Source organism: Passer domesticus, chromosome 2 (genome assembly GCF_036417665.1).
Source record: "Passer domesticus isolate bPasDom1 chromosome 2, bPasDom1.hap1, whole genome shotgun sequence".
Classification (NCBI taxonomy): domain Eukaryota; kingdom Metazoa; phylum Chordata; class Aves; order Passeriformes; family Passeridae; genus Passer; species Passer domesticus.
In genome coordinates this window covers 125504240-125515149 of record NC_087475.1, presented here as the reverse complement: position 1 = coordinate 125515149, position 10910 = coordinate 125504240, and the positions used below count along the sequence as shown (strand labels likewise).

Sequence of the window (10910 nt, the reverse complement as noted above, 5' to 3'; positions counted from 1 at the left end):
GTCTTGAACATCCCCAGGGATGAGACCCCAGAGCTTCTCTGCTCAAAGCTGGGCAGAAGTTCTGCTCCTGTGCAGGGGAATTGCTGGGCTCAGTCCCTGCCTGTTCCCCTGGTGCCACTGCTGGGCCCTGGAGCACAGCCTGCTCTGTCCCTCCCTGCACCCAGGGCTGAGGGCCCCTCTCCAGACTGAGCAGCTCCAGCTCCCTCAGCCTTTCCTGGGCACGGGGATGCTCCAGGTCCTTCCTCAGCTCCACAGCCTCCACAGGCACTGCTCCAGGAGCTCCCTGTCCCTGCTTTGTGGAGGATCCAGAGCTGGACACAAGCACTCCATAGGATCCCTCCCTGCCCTTCTGGAAATGCTCTTCTCGGGGTTCCATTGACTGCTTGCTCCAAGAGCACTGCGGGCTCAGGGACAGCTCATTGTCCCCCAGGTCCTTGTACTGCTCCTACAGCCTGTGCTTGTTCTTACCCAGGCACAGGATTCTGCATTTGTCTGTCACAGTTGAGACAGCCACAACACACAGAGTGTCACCACACAATTTTGCAGAGCTTCAACCCATACAGAGTAACACCTTACCATTTCAGAAAGCTTCAAGTATCAACCCCTCTTGTTCTTCAGCCCAACCTTTTATACCCCTCATGTTCCTGCATTGCCCTCCTGTGTGCCCTCTCTTCCCTTTGGTGCACCTGGGCACTCCATGGCTCATGCTTTTCACCTGCTTCTCACAGCTGTGCCCATTGGGGATAAGGCTGGGCCCACTCCCAATTACCACAAACTGTCTGCCTCCATTTGTCTTTGTTCAAGTTCAGGCAGTTCCTCTGTGTCCATCCAGCCTGTCAGGTCTCTCAGGGCTATCAGCCACTGCTCTGTGCTCAGTGATTTCTGAGGAGGCTTTTGTGCCTCAGCCAACAGGGCCTAGCGCTGAGCCCTGGGGACACCGCCAGTGACAGGCCTGCAGCCAGGCCCGGTCCTTTGTGTTTAGAACTGGTTTTAGTACAGCTCAGCTGTGGTTTAAGTGTATTGTTTGATCTGGGACTGTGTGGACACTGCCTCTAAACCTTGGTGCAGATGTCAGGCCTTGTGGACTCACTCATGACCTCAGTTCATGCAGGGCAGAGATGGGCCTGCTCATATCCCACAGAAAGGGTCTCCATAGCTGGAAATATTGTGAAGAAAATAATGTGATGTGACCTCTCCTGTCATCCTCACGGAGTTCCTGATTCCCCCTGCAAGAGGTAGGAACAGTCACGTTGCTGTTGTGTTTAAGACACAAATTTCATTGCTGGCTTTTACCTTCCTTGGTTTGGTGCAGTCAGGGTATAAGTCCAGGCAGAGGTCCAGACATCCATGGACAGTGCAGGTTCTGGAATGAGTGTGGGGACTTTGTGAGCGTGAGAAAATCCTGCCTGTTTTGACATATGACATTTTTTAAAACAGTAAGGAACAGTGTTTGATCTTCCTGAGGAATGGTAGCCTCTTCTTCCCTTGTCTTCCTGACTGAAGCAGGGAAAAGGAACAGAGAAGACAAAAATGTTCTGTCTTTAATACAGGCATACTTTTGTACTGATGGAAATTATTGCCTTACTTGTTTTCCTAATTCAGTGCAAGGACTGGTGAAATTTCAGTGCTTGAGCGGTGTGAGATAGGAAGGTGGGACAGACACAGGCCAGAAATTCTCATTTATGGAAACCCATTGCTGACAGCTCCTGACAGCACTGGCTGAGTTTCCTCCTAGGGTTGGTACTAGAGTTCAGAATTTACATTTTTGCTTATATTACTACATTATTACTTGTTTTGCAGACCACTGCACATGCTGGTCAGCTTAAAACTGAAATACAGCCCCTGCCTTGGCAAGGGCAATGTTATCTGTGAAAATCACTCTGATACTTCACTTATGTGACTTCCTGGGGCTTGTGGGTGTTAGATTTGGATTTCAGATGCTTAATTCCCTGTTGGGTTTGCATGGCTGAATCTGCAGAAAAGGTTACAGCTTACACAGTGCCCTGTGTGTATTTGCCAGTTCCACAAAGCACAAGGTAACTTGATTAAGGCAGGCACTTTTGACTTCCTGATGGTTTTTCAGTCTGGCACTTCAGAATTTTTATAAATGTTTTACAGAGGAAATATGGGATCCTTTTGTCTGCTGTGGACATTGTTATGACAAATGGAAATACAAGAGAAAAGGGTTTTTTAATGTTAGATGCCTAATATCATCAAAAGTAAAACAAAGACATTTTTAAAATAGCATCACTAAGGATTGAACTTTTACTTTCTATAAAACTGCCATTTTAGTAGACATTTGTTTTTAGAATTTTAATGACAAATACCAGTGTCTTTCAGTGAATCATTCATTTCACCAAACAAAAGGCAATGCAAAAGGACCCTCACACACTCAACAAGCTTGGACTTGTTTTCAGGACTGTGCTCTGCATCTAAATTTTTTTCCTATGTATTAATTTATTACTTCTCAATAATGTTCAATCATGAGATCTATTAAAATTCTATTGAACAGTGGGAAACAAACTGCCATATGTGGGAAAGAGAACATTAAACTGAGCCCAAATTATTTGAGGCAATCGTACTACCCAGCCACCTACATTCTGCAGGAACACAGACACAGCTTTGTTGTGCTGTAAATTTCTAGTGTGAAAAATCTGCTCATTGAAAAAAAATTCTGCTGGTCTATGGATTTGTACATAGTAGGCAAATTCACAATTTCTCTTCTGATAACCAGCACCCCTCTAGTTTTAGTCTTCCCACCTGTGAGGGTGGGAAGAGCCCTTTGCTGAAAAATTAAGCAAACATAGGCTTATATGGAAATATTTACTACAAAATGAAGATGAAAGTCTTTGATGACTCTGGCACATGACATGTGTCACTGTCAGGAGAGGAATCTTCTTGTTTGACAGAAACAAGTGATCCTATTTGAGCATTTAAAGGAAACTTCCCCACAAAGCCTGATCTCTGTGATTAAAAGGGTATCACAGCCCATGGTTTAGCTTTAAGAGAGTTGAACTACCTTAAGTTTTTATAAGCACAGCAAGCCCAAACCTTGAGCTATTTATGTCAGTTCGGCCTTGCCAGTCATTACTCCCTGTGATAACTCTATCTGAATTCCTCAAGGAACCATTTGGTGGCTGCTGTCAACATAAACATCTATAGATGACTTTGCTTTCACCACATTCCAACAATTCTCAGCTTTTCCCATGACCCCATTTCCACTTGCACTTCCAAGATCATGACCTCCACTTTGGAAACAGCATTTGCTCCAAGATATACTCTGCCAACCAATGCACAACCCAACATAAAAATGAGCTCTGTGTTGAGCATGACCAGGAAGAAAGGCTCTGAAATAACAGTTACAGCTCCAAAACCTTCCCTTATGGGGAAATGACCTGTGAAAAATCCAAGCTCTGTTCTGTCAGCTTTCTCAACAGCCCATACATTATGCCATGAAGTTATGGGCTGATATCCCTTATGGGACACCCCCAAGTCTGAGCCTGCTACTCTGTGATGATGAACTCAAGACCAGCTGTCTACATCAGAAGGTATGACAAAAATTGGTGGTGAAAGTTAGCCGGTGTTCTTCTCATTTCCTCAAGTAACATATGCAACAGTATTGCTGGTTTTAATTAAATTCAGCCCATGAGGTAATGTTATTTCCCTAAGAAGTATGATTTATCATGTCCATCATAACTCTGAGCACTTCAAGTGAAGTTGTTATACCATAAAGCTTTTTATTTTTCACTGCAGTAAATCTTCCCTATATTTGCAAAGTATAGAAACAAACTCTTTTTTTGTGATTTCAAAAATTACAAGTTTTCAAAACACTGTCTGAGCCATTCAAACCCAGAAGGTAACAGGGAGCTGAGTGACAGACCTTTGTTTTCCAGTATGACACTCAGAAATTTGTTCTGAGGAGGCCCAAGTACTCCCCAGCTCTATTCTCATTAAAACTGGAGTAGTTCCATTCATGCCAGCTCAACAGAAATCAAAACCTGGCTTGAAGCCTTGAATCTTCATATTTCAGCTGCTCACAGCAGAAGAGGCCCTTGGAAATTAGTTCTCTCAGCATGTGGTCTGGATGGGGTAATTCTACCTCCAAAGCAATAAAAGACAAGAAAATGGCTGCTTTGAGCTGAAGTCAATGAGCTGGCATTGTAACCAAAGCCATGGACAGGGACAATTTTCATTATCCCAGGTTGCTGCAAGACCTGTCCAGCCTGGCCTTGAACACTTCCAGGGATCCAGGGGCAGCCACAGCTTCTCTGGGCACCCTGTGCCAAGAACTCAACCTCACAGTAAAAAAATTTCCTCCTAATACCTCATCTAAACCTTAATTGCACATCAATAAGTGATGACCCCAGTGCTAGAGAAGCCCTTGACCTACAGCAGGAACAGAAGGGAGAATGAGCATTTGAGCCAAGCCAGCAAAACCAGCTACGAGGGCAGGCAGCCTTCATTTTCTCAAAGGATCTTTTTCTAGTTTTGAGATGGACAAAGTGCCATTAAAATAACAGTTACTGGCCTACTCTTCCCTGCAGACCTGGGAGATACATCTACAGAAAATTCAGGCAAAAAGTGATAAAGCACACTTTTTTAAAGCTGTTTGCAGCTGTCCCAGCCTGGATTGGAAGGGCTACATAAATCAGGACTCACTACAGAAAGGATGCACAGTCTGTCTGAGCAGGCATCTGGCAACAACACAACCAGGTTTTTACAAGCAGCTTTGTAAGTCATTGTCTTCAGGAATTACTAGGTCCTGTGAGTAGTAGTGAAGTTATTTGCAACCAAAACAGCACAATCTTATGAAATGGGAAGGGAGGGAACTATCCGTGAACTTAGAGAAAAATTTCTCCAGAAGTCATGAGCTATCAACACCAGCAGGGGATTAAAATGTTCAGTGGGCCAGACATGGAGACTTTTCCTTCTCCTACATGCTATTAGTGAGGGCAGGGAAACTCAGAAGCCAATTTAGTCAGTATTTCCCTTTAAAATGTACCCAAAAAGTAGTTTTCAGGTAGGACAAGCTTTTTATGTGTCTTGTCACTGGGCCCGGAGACCTCAATGACTAGATTTGAGCTCAAGTAAACACTCTCTGTTATTAAAATGATGGCCTTAGTTTAAAAAACCATGAGAGCGCCAAGAATTAGCATCTTTTGCTTAAATCAGAAAAGAATTTGTCTCTATACACCCAGAAAAGATCTCTTGGGAAAGATTTCCAGCTCTCCAGGTGAATTTCTGGACTCCTAAATAGGAGCTACTGAGTTCAGATTGTCAGGGGTCATAGATGGTGACAGACAGGATGCAGGTGGGTGCTTGAGTTGGTGAGCTCAGCTGAGCACTCTGGAGCTTTTCCTTCTTCCCTCCTGCTCTTCTGAGGAGCCCTGGAGAAAAGGGGAATCCAAAAAGTGGCACAGAATCACATCAGTTTTCCACAGGGAAGGAAATCCAGTCACCACAGCAGGGAGAGCACTGAGGACACTCAGCTTTCTCTCTCTCTGTCCTGATTGCTGTTGAAGAGTCTCAATTTTAGAATTTTTTATGTTTTCATCTCATTTTCTTGTTTCATTGGCAGTGTTACACCAACTTCTGGTTCTGATGGTAAAAAAAAAAAAAGAAAATAATCAAATCTCCTCCCATACCTCATTTCTAATAATGCATAGACTTCACAGAGACCCAAACCTGTATTAGCTTTTTGATGGCTTATATTAAATTAAGTTTAACTTTAAATTTCCTGCCTTTCCAGTATTTTGTACCAGACAAAACTTCAGCTAAAATACCTTGTGTTTTATATATATAAATATATATGTATGCAATGTATAGAATAAAAATATGAAGTTTACAGAAACTCCTTGCAAGTTCTCATGTTAAAAGGAAAAAATAGAAAAATTAGAGCAGATACTTTATAATTAGCAACAACTGATGGTTCTTCTTAGCCAGATGAATTAACATGGGAAAAATCTCGATAATGTCAGTTTATTACATCTCCTTTCAATTGTTATTCCCCCAAACTTCCTAAGAAATCACTGAAATATCCTCTGAAGTTAACTGGAATCTTTTCTTGGTACGTTTCTTAACAGCGTGCCTATTTCTATAAACAACAACAAAATTGTTCACTGGAAAAGCTTAAAAGACACAGAAATGTCAGATATTAGAATATATATGTAATTATTGAGACCAGAAGCTTATTGGATAGCATTGGATAGAGAGGTGATCTTCACGAGATGTAATTTACCACATACTGTTATGTGACCATTAGTGTTTTTTAACAGAAATGCTGCTCTGGGTGCTCAGGCAGACCTAGACACAGGCTGGTTTTAGGGTGTTGAAAGTGGGCAAATAAAACTGGAGGCTTCTATAGGCACCAGCACTTCTGCTCACATTCTAGACTCACAAAACCTCTGTCACCAGCTGTGACCTCTGGGCACAGGGCTCTGCACCCACCAACATCACCCAGGGATGTTGTGTAAAGGCAGAGAGCTAAGGATGACATAAGTTAGAAACATAGCTTAACAAAGTGGTTCTGCAGGAGAGTTAACTCAGGTTTTCCTACTTCCTTGGCAATATCTGGAGGCTGTAATGTTAACTGCTTGGACATCTGCATCGCTAGAACAATTTATTCCTTTAGTAACCAGCGTAAACAGTTGTGTGCTGCTAGGAACCAGAATATATCACTACTCAACAAAGGCAACTGAATGCAAGGAAAGAACTCAATCTACTCTTAAATTTAATAATCTTGATTTTAATGCCTGGGAGAGAATGACTATTTTTTTTCTTACTTTCTTTACATGAAACTGAGAAGGACATTTTTAAGGTCAGGCATTTCCTGAGCTTTGCCCACGGTGGGTGTTTAGAGGTCTATGATATGCACACTTCCCCAGTGCTCCTATTTTTCATTGTTCTTAACCCCAAGCACGGCACCTGATAAAGGTTAAACCCTGCAGGCTGTAGCATGGTGCCAGCAGTGACACAGAGCCCACACCCCAGATGTCATATCCCCCTCAGAGGACACGGAGGAAGGAAGGAAAGGAAGGTGCCAAACTGCCTACATGATTCTGTTTCAATTAGCAAGATGCTTTGCCAGCTGTGTGGAACTGGAACAAGCAAAGCATGAGGAATGTGCTTTGCCTGTAACTCTGAGCCACTCTCTAATTGCTGTGACAAGTGAATAAAGCTGAATGAACTGAAGATTTTTTTTTTCCAGCTAAGAAAGAGAAAAGAGAACACTAATTAAAATATCTAAACATTTAGAAGTCCTCCTGCTTCACGCTGTAAAAGTAACTACATATATCATTAATTAATTTGTGTGCTCTGTGTGAGTCATGTGCTCTGGTGCTAAGTAGTATTCCCATAGGAAAGGTGGGGATGGGATAGAGAAATTATTCTAAGAGTTACCCTCTCTTAATTCCTGGCCACTCATCTTCTGAAAGGCACCTCTGATTCATAAGGGAAATGTTGGGATGCTGGAAAAAAAAGCCCCATCAGTTCTGATACCATGATTTCTTGTTTGTACCAGCAGCAATGTCCCCCAGATGCCAAGGGAGTGAGGGATTCTGGGTTGGAAAAATGCAACAGGCCTGTTTTGCCAGGGAAATGTGTGGCCAGTTTTTCAGGAATTAATACACTAGGGACTCTTGTAAACCTTTTGTAATTTTTTCACTCATATGAAGGCGGGCTCATCTTGGCTGGGCAGCTGTGCCTTGCTAGGGAAGTGCAACTCAAATATTCCATAGCACTACCAAAAAATGGAAAAACAGTTAATGGTTTTCTCATTTATTGTATTTGTGTGCTGCTTTCTATTTTATTCACCTGTGTCCTCTGAAGTACATTTTGTGCTACACAGCCTGGAGAATGTAATAACAGGGGGCCTTTGCCATCAGCTGAGGCACACTGGGGACACAGCACTTCTCTGACCTTAACAACACAGTGCCATGTTGACAAATTGCCACTAAAAATAAAACAGTGATTAAATCTGAGGACATGATTCACTTTATTCTGTTTAAAGGCAAACCATTGTTGGTGGAGAAGGGGTTGAATAAAACTCAGTGATCAGTCCTTTACTGTTCATATGCTACTCACACAAAATAGTGGAAAGAACAAGCCTAGGGGAGATGTGTGATGGGAACCACCAAAAATAATTTGTTGGGAGTATTGCATGACTGCAGACCCCATCCTGGCTGTGTTTGTTCCAGTCTGAAGCCACAGTAACTCCTTTGTGATTTATGGGCTAACAGCAGCAGTTGAGTGTTCCCATCTCTGGTCCAAGTGCCAGGATCATACATAAAGACTCTTTAATGGCTCAGGTCTCACTTGCTAAGCTTCACTACCCTGAACTATAGAATAATGGAAACCTAAAACCAAACAGTAACAGGAGAAGGTTTGGCCATGAACTTCTCAAAGCAATTTTAAGGAAAACACATTAAAAGCACCGCTACTTCAGAGATCAGCTGTTCAATGTTTTTTTTCCCAATCTGTGAAAGTGGATATTTTCCTTGTAAGCAGGATTCATTTTCCATAACCAATTTTTTTTAGTGCCACCTGTTCTGGAGAAGCATCTGACATTTTTAAATGAAACCAAGGCTGCCAAGACACATTTGAGTTTACTATAAATTTGTTCCTGACAGATTTTTCAGAGGCCTCAGGCCAAAGTAGCCCTGAGTTCTCTGCAATGTTATTTAAAATTAGCAAACACTATCTGAAATGTGCAACCTTTATTTCACAGTATTTATTCACATACATACTTGAGCTCTTATGTACACATCGGGTCAAGTAGAAGATAGACATAATAATAATAATAATTCATTTCTAGTTTAAGCATCTTTTACCCCACTAAATAGCTTAATAAGGTCGCATTTTGACAAGAATTAGGCCTGAGATTTTTAAACTTTTTTAATATACTCAGTGTAATTAAGTGTGAAAAAATACACATTCCCTAATTGATTTGATTTATTGTCTGTTCTCAAAGCTATTTACAGTTCTATCCTTTTGTTGCTACTTTAGTCACCATATTTATCCACTTCATTTTTCGAGTCACTTCTGTGACCTCACAGAAGTCTGATTTCACTTGTATCTCTAAGGCAAAGCAAATATTTTCAGAGCTAGATCTCTATTTTACTCCTTTAGCTCTTTATCCTTTCATTTTTAGTTTTAATTTTTTTTTGCTACCATGCTTTATCTGATAGTAGTGCCCAGCAGAAAACTACACTGCCTTGGAAAAAGCTTTCCATAGGAGTGTGGAGCAATGCCAGTATAGGGAGAGAGTAAAACCCATGGTGAGATAGTCCTGAAGGAAACAGGCAGAATTCCTTTGTTCTCTGAAGATGAATCCACTAATAAAGAAAAGTTTAATTGGCATTCACATATTTTAGGGAAAATAGAAATTATACATAGTGCTGGCTGATTGAGCTGTTAAATTCTTCCAGAATAATACACATGAGATCTTCTACATCACAGCACAGTAATACTCTGCTGAGAGGTTTTAAAAGCACTTGCAAACCATGGGAAAGCAAGGATGGCAGTAACACAAACCATGAGCTGCCAATGCAAGTTTCTGTGGGGTCTCCTGTGGTGCCAAGGAACTGTCATCAGTGCACCAGGCCTGACTGGGGACATGTTACAGCTGATACCTCTGTGGTTCATGCTCTATGTGGGCCAGAAATTATTTTTCCAGACCTATCAGTGAAAAATAAAGATGAGCTGAAGAAAAAGCTTCTGCCTGTCCACCTTCCTCCTCCACATTGTTCCTGTTTTTCTTCTACAGTCATGAGGGTGGCTGGGACAAAGACAAGCTGGTGGCTACAGAAGACAATAACCCTTAGGGAGACCTCCCTTCCTAATCTCTCCTGCCATCTTCAGGCACGTCCTTCTGTCCATTTCCATCTCATCCTTTCTGCTCTGTGTCCTTTCTGCTCAGAAAAACACAGACTGAGTGCAGAAGTTAATGGGCCTGTGGGAGAGGGACAGACAGGGACACCCAAACCCATCACTGTCATCTCATCTTTGAAATATTTATTCTCACATTGCTGTGTCTTTTCCACAGCCTAATGGACTTCACTGAAAACCAAAAAGTAAATGCCAGGTGGCCTGTAGATAAAGATAAGATTTCCTCTCATATGGCTATTTAAAAACTCTTATAGTGCTATTAAAATCTATGCAACGGGGCTTAAAAAGGGGGAGGGGGAATTAAGAATTCTTTTATGCACAGCATTATTGTAATAGAATTGATCAAAAGATATGTTGGTCATATGTGCAACTTTCATGGAGGAGACTGTACAGGAGACTGTATTTGAAAAAAGAGCTGGCTATAGGCAAATGAGCAACAGGAAAGAAAACCGTAAACTGATTATTTTAAGATGTAAGATTTGCAGGATCATGTGGGATCTGCAGGGACTGGGGAACAGAATTTTACAGGGCTTGCAGCAGAGCTGTCTCTCCTTCAAAGGTGTCACCTTGGTGCTCACAGCCCTGAGGGATGGGTGAGTGTGGGTGAGATCTGGCCACATTTTCATTTTATCCCGAGCTGTCAGGCTGACATGAGACAGCTGAAAAAGAAGTTGAGAGATCTGAAAGATAAAGGGAACAGTAGTGATGTGAGAAACAAAAAGAAGAGCCAGTAAGCAAGAATTTTCCAACTTCTATCTTACCTTCTCTGTCCACGCAATAAAGCAACACCACTATAGAGAAAAGGGTTAAAAGTGACAGTAATTCTCCTTTCATGCCAGACTGTAAGCATCCACTTCCCTTGGAAACAAACCAGGAAAACAAGATAGAAATACTCTAAGCCACTGTCTATACAATGACCTGTTCATGAGCTAAGAGGGCCTGAAATTTGATGAAACTTCGTCAGAGTAAAAATTACATGCTAATGCTTAATTTAAAGTATGTTATTCATTTATTTGTGTTGGTTT

At 41.9% G+C, this 10910-nt stretch overlaps 1 long non-coding RNA gene across 4 annotated transcripts in view; it reads left to right on the top strand.

The window, feature by feature from the left end:
* Positions 1–209: 209 nt before the first annotated feature.
* Positions 210–10910, top strand: part of LOC135295067 (uncharacterized) — a 52148-nt gene continuing 41447 nt past the window's right edge. For 3 of the 4 annotated variants that reach the window (XR_010357131.1, XR_010357134.1, XR_010357133.1), the window contains exon 1: positions 215–1235. This is a non-coding gene — a long non-coding RNA (uncharacterized LOC135295067). Of the gene's footprint in view, positions 1236–10910 lie in introns of all 4 variants that reach the window. The other variant, XR_010357132.1, reaches the window with a different exon arrangement.